This window comes from Magnolia sinica, chromosome 8, assembly GCF_029962835.1.
Source record: "Magnolia sinica isolate HGM2019 chromosome 8, MsV1, whole genome shotgun sequence".
Classification (NCBI taxonomy): Eukaryota; Viridiplantae; Streptophyta; class Magnoliopsida; order Magnoliales; family Magnoliaceae; genus Magnolia; species Magnolia sinica.
In genome coordinates this window covers 21,158,226-21,164,613 of record NC_080580.1, presented here as the reverse complement: position 1 = coordinate 21,164,613, position 6,388 = coordinate 21,158,226, and the positions used below count along the sequence as shown (strand labels likewise).

Genomic DNA, 6,388 nt, shown 5'->3' with positions numbered 1-6,388 from the left:
TATTAACTTACTGGCTAGTTGTTAACAATTTCAAAAATCAAAAATTAACCACTCCTCACCCAAACTAATATAAAAGGAGATCGTAGTATCTAACTGAGTTAGATTCGAGAATATAGTGATTACAAAAGAGAACACTACCAGAAAATTGGGCAAAGGCTACAAACAAGTAAATAAGAACGAATATGACATGTCAATGATCAAATAAAAATAAGAATGTTTAGACAAAGACTTGACTTCTAATAGATCAGGACATGGTTATCAATCAGGGAATTTTTTTTAGGCACGCCCATCCATGGGGATGGAACATGCCAATGATCTGGATTACAAGATCATATGCACCACTCAGAATTGAAAAACTACATATAGCATCAGCATGCATAGATGCAGGTTGTGTATCATATGATTCCTCCTATGGAAATTTATTGAATTCCCAAGAATCTTTTAGAAGTTTGACACAGAGCTTCGTCCCCTAGAAAAGTCATCTCGTCGAGTTCTCAACCATTTTCTGTCAGTATTGCTTAACAAACAAGTAAATTGGAAAAGATCATAAAGGTCCCTCTAAAAATTTACAGAGCCAAAAGCCAGGAAAATAAGGGCCTTTAGGAAGACAACTGAAAATGAGTTCATCTCATTTTAGTTAATCATAATTATGTATTACAGATCTTGATCTCTATTACATAATTCCATTTTAATTAATCATAATTATGTATAAAAGACCACGATCTCTAATACATGATTATGATTAAAAAAAATGAGGTGAAGACATTTCAGATCTCTAAGGCATGACTATGACTAAAAAAATGAGTTGAAGCCATTTTCAGGCGTCTACTGAACAAGGTGTAATATTTCTTTTCAGAATGTGATCTGCAAAGATAAAATAAGGGCGTAAAACAGATAGAGGTACAAGAGTGCAAGGTTTTCGAATTTCTTGTAAACTCATGGGAAGACCCTGGGTGTTACACTTTTCCTTTTGATAAAGCGAGTAGGTCTATTGAAAGAGAACTAAAATCAAAGCGGAGAACAGATAGCACAATGCCTAAAAACAGAAGAGAGGTAATATAAACTGCCACAAGAAAGCAAGAGAAAATCAATGAACTTGCACATATCCTATCATCGTAGGAGTAGCCTGCTGTAGAGAGGGGAAAAAAAAGGAAAATCACTGGCATACAATCCCAACTAAAGCAATGCTCAATTCAGCAATAAGATATTGACATCTTCAATTTTGATCATGCTATCAGAAGCACCCGTTCTTGTGCAGACAAAAAAGCTGGTTTTAAGGAATATGTCTAGAAGTATATAAACCAAGAGGAATTATATGATGTTGAAACACTGATGTACACAGTATACTCGGGCATTCAGTTTGTACTTTGTAACATTTTAGGGCACATGTTACTATAATCCAAAACTATGTTGTAAAGTGATCATGTGTGGATGGACGATGACATAAAAATATCCCAAATTGGTAGATCCAAGGCACCAATCTTGGGCACTTCTTTTTAGTGCTGACTATGGACCATTGTTGTATTTCCCTTTGAAACCATCCATTTGCAGGCCATGAACTAAAAGATTAGAGATGTCCTATTGAGGAGATGGTCGAAGCATTATCGATGTACGATGGGGCTGAACAGATGAACAATCTAAATTTCTAAACCATAGGCCCTGCTCCAACAAACCGAAAGCCCCAGCATATCATTCATATCCTTGGGTTGAGGATCATAAAATTCTATATAAACAAGCATCTTACTGATTAAATAAGAACCAATACATGTATTTCAGGGAAAGCACCAATGTGCCATACAATTTCTTGCATTAAAGTGCTAATCTTGTCTTCCATCCAGATCATTTGGAAAGGTATTATATAACCATTACTGACATTTAGTAGCCCAAAAACAACTTGTTGAAATTGGATGCCCGATGACCACTGATGGAACACGTCAAGCTAGGCCCTTAAATCATTAGGGATTGTAACAAACTACCACACTCCACAACCCACGTCAGTTGTAACCCACTTTGTGGCAGCACTCACCTGGCACCTGGCCTCTGTCAAGGTAGCGCCTTCCACCTCATGGATAGCCTGTAAATTGTTTAAGTCCTTTAAAGGGAGAGTCAATCTTTGAAAATATAGTTGTTGGGCTATAAATGGAGAGCCTGTAAATGTAATCACAGGTTTTTGCCTGTAAATCAAATGGGGCTGAAAGCTGTAAATGATTTACAGCCTGTAAGAATGATTTACATGCATTTTTTTAGCATCCAAATCCGAACTGTAAATCATTTACAGTTAGCCCCATTTACAGGCATGCAAATGACCCCTACTTGCAATTTGCTCAATTCACTTTATAGAACTGGTTATTTCAATTCAATTCAGAAGTGCATCCAAATGCAGCCGAAATCAGCCAATGAAAGGAGTATAGAATTGCCATAAAGATCAATTGGCTTTTATAAAGCCAAAAAACCCATTAGCATGGAGTTGGGATTTCATAATTTCATGAGAGAGAGAGAGAGAGCAGAAAAATGATTTCCATCCACTGGAAATGGCATTAAAGCATGAAAGACCAATCGGCACTACGGAAACCACACAATATCAGCCATTCACCAAACAATTCAAAGAAGTAGTCACTGATTTGGAATTTCAAAAGCCAAGGAATGTATCATCATAAGAAGCTTAGTAGAGTAACAGAGAAATCAAAGCAAGTCACTTCTAACTAACTAAACAGAGACTCATCTGTTTTAATGTGGGACCCACAGAGGATCTCTTACCTTCTTCTTCCTGTAGTAAGGCCTCGCTTGATTTAAGGGTGTGTTAGGTTGCATCAATTTCATGATATTTAGGGCCTGTTTGGATGCCTGTAACTTTTCTAAAATGTAAGTAAGTTACAGGAGACTTTGTTACAGTTGGCGTTTGGGGGAGGAAAGTCACAGGTGACTTTCTCTCAACCTTTAACTAAGTTACAAGAGAAAGAGCCGAAAATCTTATAGGTGCTGGAGTCGTTTTTCAAGTTACCTGTAACTAAGTTATAGGTAACAGTTGAAATTTTTGAAATGAAAATCGTTGGAAAGAATCGCACCTGCATTGAAAAAGCGTACCTACCTTCTCAGACGGAGTGAAGGCTGAAGGGCCATTGAAGGTTACAAACGGCCATTGAAGGCGAGGCTACAAGAGGCCATTGAAGTCTATCAAGCTACATGCGGGCGCAATGAGGGCTACGAGGCTGACATTGGGGAGAATCAGAGCTCTGTATTGAAGAAGGTTGGTGGCCATTGCTGTATAAATAGACATTCATCCCTTTCCAATGTCTTCATCTCCCTCTCGCCTCCGTTTCCCTCTTCAAGTCTCCTTCTCCCTCTCTCAGTCTCTTCTCCCTCTCCCATCGAGCTTCTGCAAGGTACGAAACCCCTTTTCTCTCTTTTGCATTTTCCTTTCTTTCCTTTATTATTATTTTTTTCCTTTTGCATTGACGGAGGCAGTTTGGTGAGGTGGCGTGGATAATGTAGATGATCTGTGGGGCCCACCATATTGTATTTGTTTTATCCATGCCGTCCATCCATTCTTTTGGATCGTTTTAGGGCTTGATTCCAAAAACGAGGGATATCTAAATCTCAGGTAGACCACACCACCGAAACTAATAATGATTAAAAGTCCACCATTAAAAAACTAGTAGGGCCCACTGTAATGTTTGTTTCACATCCAAGCTGTTGATTAGGTCCACCTCAGGTACGGTTCCTCAGTTGGACCACACCACCGAAAATAATAATGTTACCTCAAGGGTTTTTTTTTTTTTTTTTAAATGAATATGTGTAGAAAGTATATAAACAAAGAGGAATTATATGATGTTGACCCACTGATGTATACCATATCCTCAAGATTTTAGTTTGCACTTTGTAAAATTTTGGGGCACATGTTATAGTAATCCAAATCCAAAACTATGTTCTAAAGTGATTATCTGTGGATGGACCTGACAGAAAAACTCTCAAATTGGTAGATAAAGCTACCAATCTTGGGAATTTGTTTTAGTGCTAGAAATGGACCATTGCTGTATTTCCCTTTGTAACGGTCTATTTGCACGCCATAAACTAAATGATTAGAGATGTCCTATTAAGGAGATATTAGACGCATTATCGATCCATAGTGGGGACAACGAGGCAAACAGTCTGGATTTCTGAACCATGGGCCCCACTCCAACAAACCGAAGGCCCCATACATATCCTTGGGTTGAGGATCATAAAATTCTATATAAACAAGCATCTTACTTATTGAATAAGAACCAATGCATGCATTTCAGGAAAGCACCATGTGCCATACAATTTCTTGCATTAAAGTGCTAATCTTGTCTTCCATCTAGATCATTTAGAAAGGTATTATATAACCATTACTGACATTTAGTAGCCCAAAAACAACTTGTTGAAATTGGATGCCCGATGACAACTGATGGAACACGTCAAGCTAGGCCCTTAAATCATTAGGGATTGTAACAAACCACCACACTCCACAACCCACGTCAGTTGTAACCCACTTTGTGGCAGCACTCACCTGTCACCTGGCCTCTGTTAAGGTAGCGCCTTCCACCTCATGGATAGCCTGTAAATTGTTTAAGTCCTGTAAAGGGAGAGCCAATCTTTGAAAATATAGCTGTTGGGCTATAAATGGAGAGCCTGTAAATGTAATCATAGGTTTTTGCCTGTAAATCAAATGGGGCTGAAAGCTGTAAATGATTTACAGCCTGTAAGAATGATTTACAGGCATTTTTTAGCATCCAAATCCGGACTGTAAATCATTTACAGTTAGCCCCATTTACAGGCATACAAACGAACCCTAATTGCAATTTGCTCAATTTGCTCTATTGAATTAGTTATTTCAATTCAATTCAGAAGTGCATCGAAACGCAGCTGAAATCAGCCAATGAAAGAACGAGTATAGAATTTCCATAAAGATCAATTGGCTTTTATAAAGCCAAAAAACCCCTTAGCATGGAGTCGGGATTTCATAATTTCCTGAGAGAGAGAGAACAAAAAAGAGCAGAAAAATGATTTCCATCCACTGGAAATGGCATGAAAACATGAAAGTCCAATCGGCACTACGGAAACCAGACAATATCAGCCATTCACCAGAGAGAGAGAGAGAGAGAGAGAGAGCAGAAAATTGATTTCCATCCACTGGAAATGGCATTAAAGTATGAAAATCCAATCGGTACTACGGAAACCACACAATATCAGCCATTCACCAAACAATTCAAAGAAGTAGTCACTCACTTGGAATTTCAAAAGCCAAGGAATGTATCATCATAAGAAGCTTAGTAGTGTAACAGAGAAATCAAAGCCAGTCACTTGTAACTAACTAAATAGAGACTCATCTGTTTTAATGTGGGGCCCTCATAGGATCTCTTGCCTTCTTCTTCCTGTGGTGAGGCCTCGCCTGCTTTTAGGGTGTGTTTGGTTGCACCAGTATCATGATATTTAGAAATAACTTAAAAATAAAAATAAAAATTGTATACCAAGAAATCAGAAGAAGATTACAGAGTGAGAAAACAAACAGTGGTTGACGAAGCAAGCAGGCTGAATCTTCTGTTATCAAGGCTGCTCATCTGGAGGGGCCAAAACGGATGGGTCATGCCCTCGAAAATGAGAAATGAGTCGATTTTCTTCCCATAGAGTGTGGATTGTTGACTACACCCCCCAATCGTATGCGACCAGTGGGTAACTTAAAATCAGCAGCTGACAGAGAAGAATCCCAAAGCATTGCCAATCTAAAGTGGGTTGCAGCGTATGAACGGGCGGGATCACCGAGCTTTGGCTCATACACGTCGAGTAGATAGCCTAACCGAAAGCAGATGTTTTGCTCGACCAAGAATCCCGAAATAAAAGAAATGAGAGAGAGAGAGAGAGTGAGAGAGAGAGGTAGGGAAGGAGGTATTGTTGGCTAGAAAAGAACGAACCAAAAAAAAGGGTGTTGTCGGTGCACTCAAACGTGCACGAGAGCGGATTAGCTATGACCTAATAGTTTAGTTACGGTTGTCATTGGGCCGGGCTCGAGCCTACCAAAATCTAAATTTTAAATAGGCCCAGCCAACAGCCTGGCCCTTAACAATTCAAATTCTGGGCTGAGGTAAACCTCAAGCCCACCTCTGAGGGTAACACCACCTAATACGCAACCTCACCCTTTTGCCGAGAGTTTATTCATGCTGGACGCGGATTGCATGTGACACCCTAAGAGGAAGTTTCTATGGTCAGAAGCTAAAGTGGGCCCACCATTATGTTTGTGAGAATTCCACCCTGTTTATCCATTTTGCTGAATCATGTTGGGACATGAGCTCAAAAATTAGGTAAATCCAAAACTCAAGTGGGTCACACATCAGGAAACAACGAGGATTGAATGTCCACCATTGAAACATTG

The 6,388-nt window shown here is 39.2% G+C and overlaps 1 long non-coding RNA gene across 1 annotated transcript; it reads right to left on the bottom strand.

Annotated features, from left to right (window-relative positions):
- Positions 1 to 1,698: 1,698 nt before the first annotated feature.
- LOC131253059 (uncharacterized) lies at positions 1,699 to 5,887 on the bottom strand. Its single transcript, XR_009174820.1, has 2 exons — positions 5,529 to 5,887; positions 1,699 to 2,074 (listed from the first exon to the last, which is right to left on the bottom strand). It is a non-coding gene; the product is annotated as an uncharacterized LOC131253059 (long non-coding RNA).
- Positions 5,888 to 6,388: the final 501 nt, after the last annotated feature.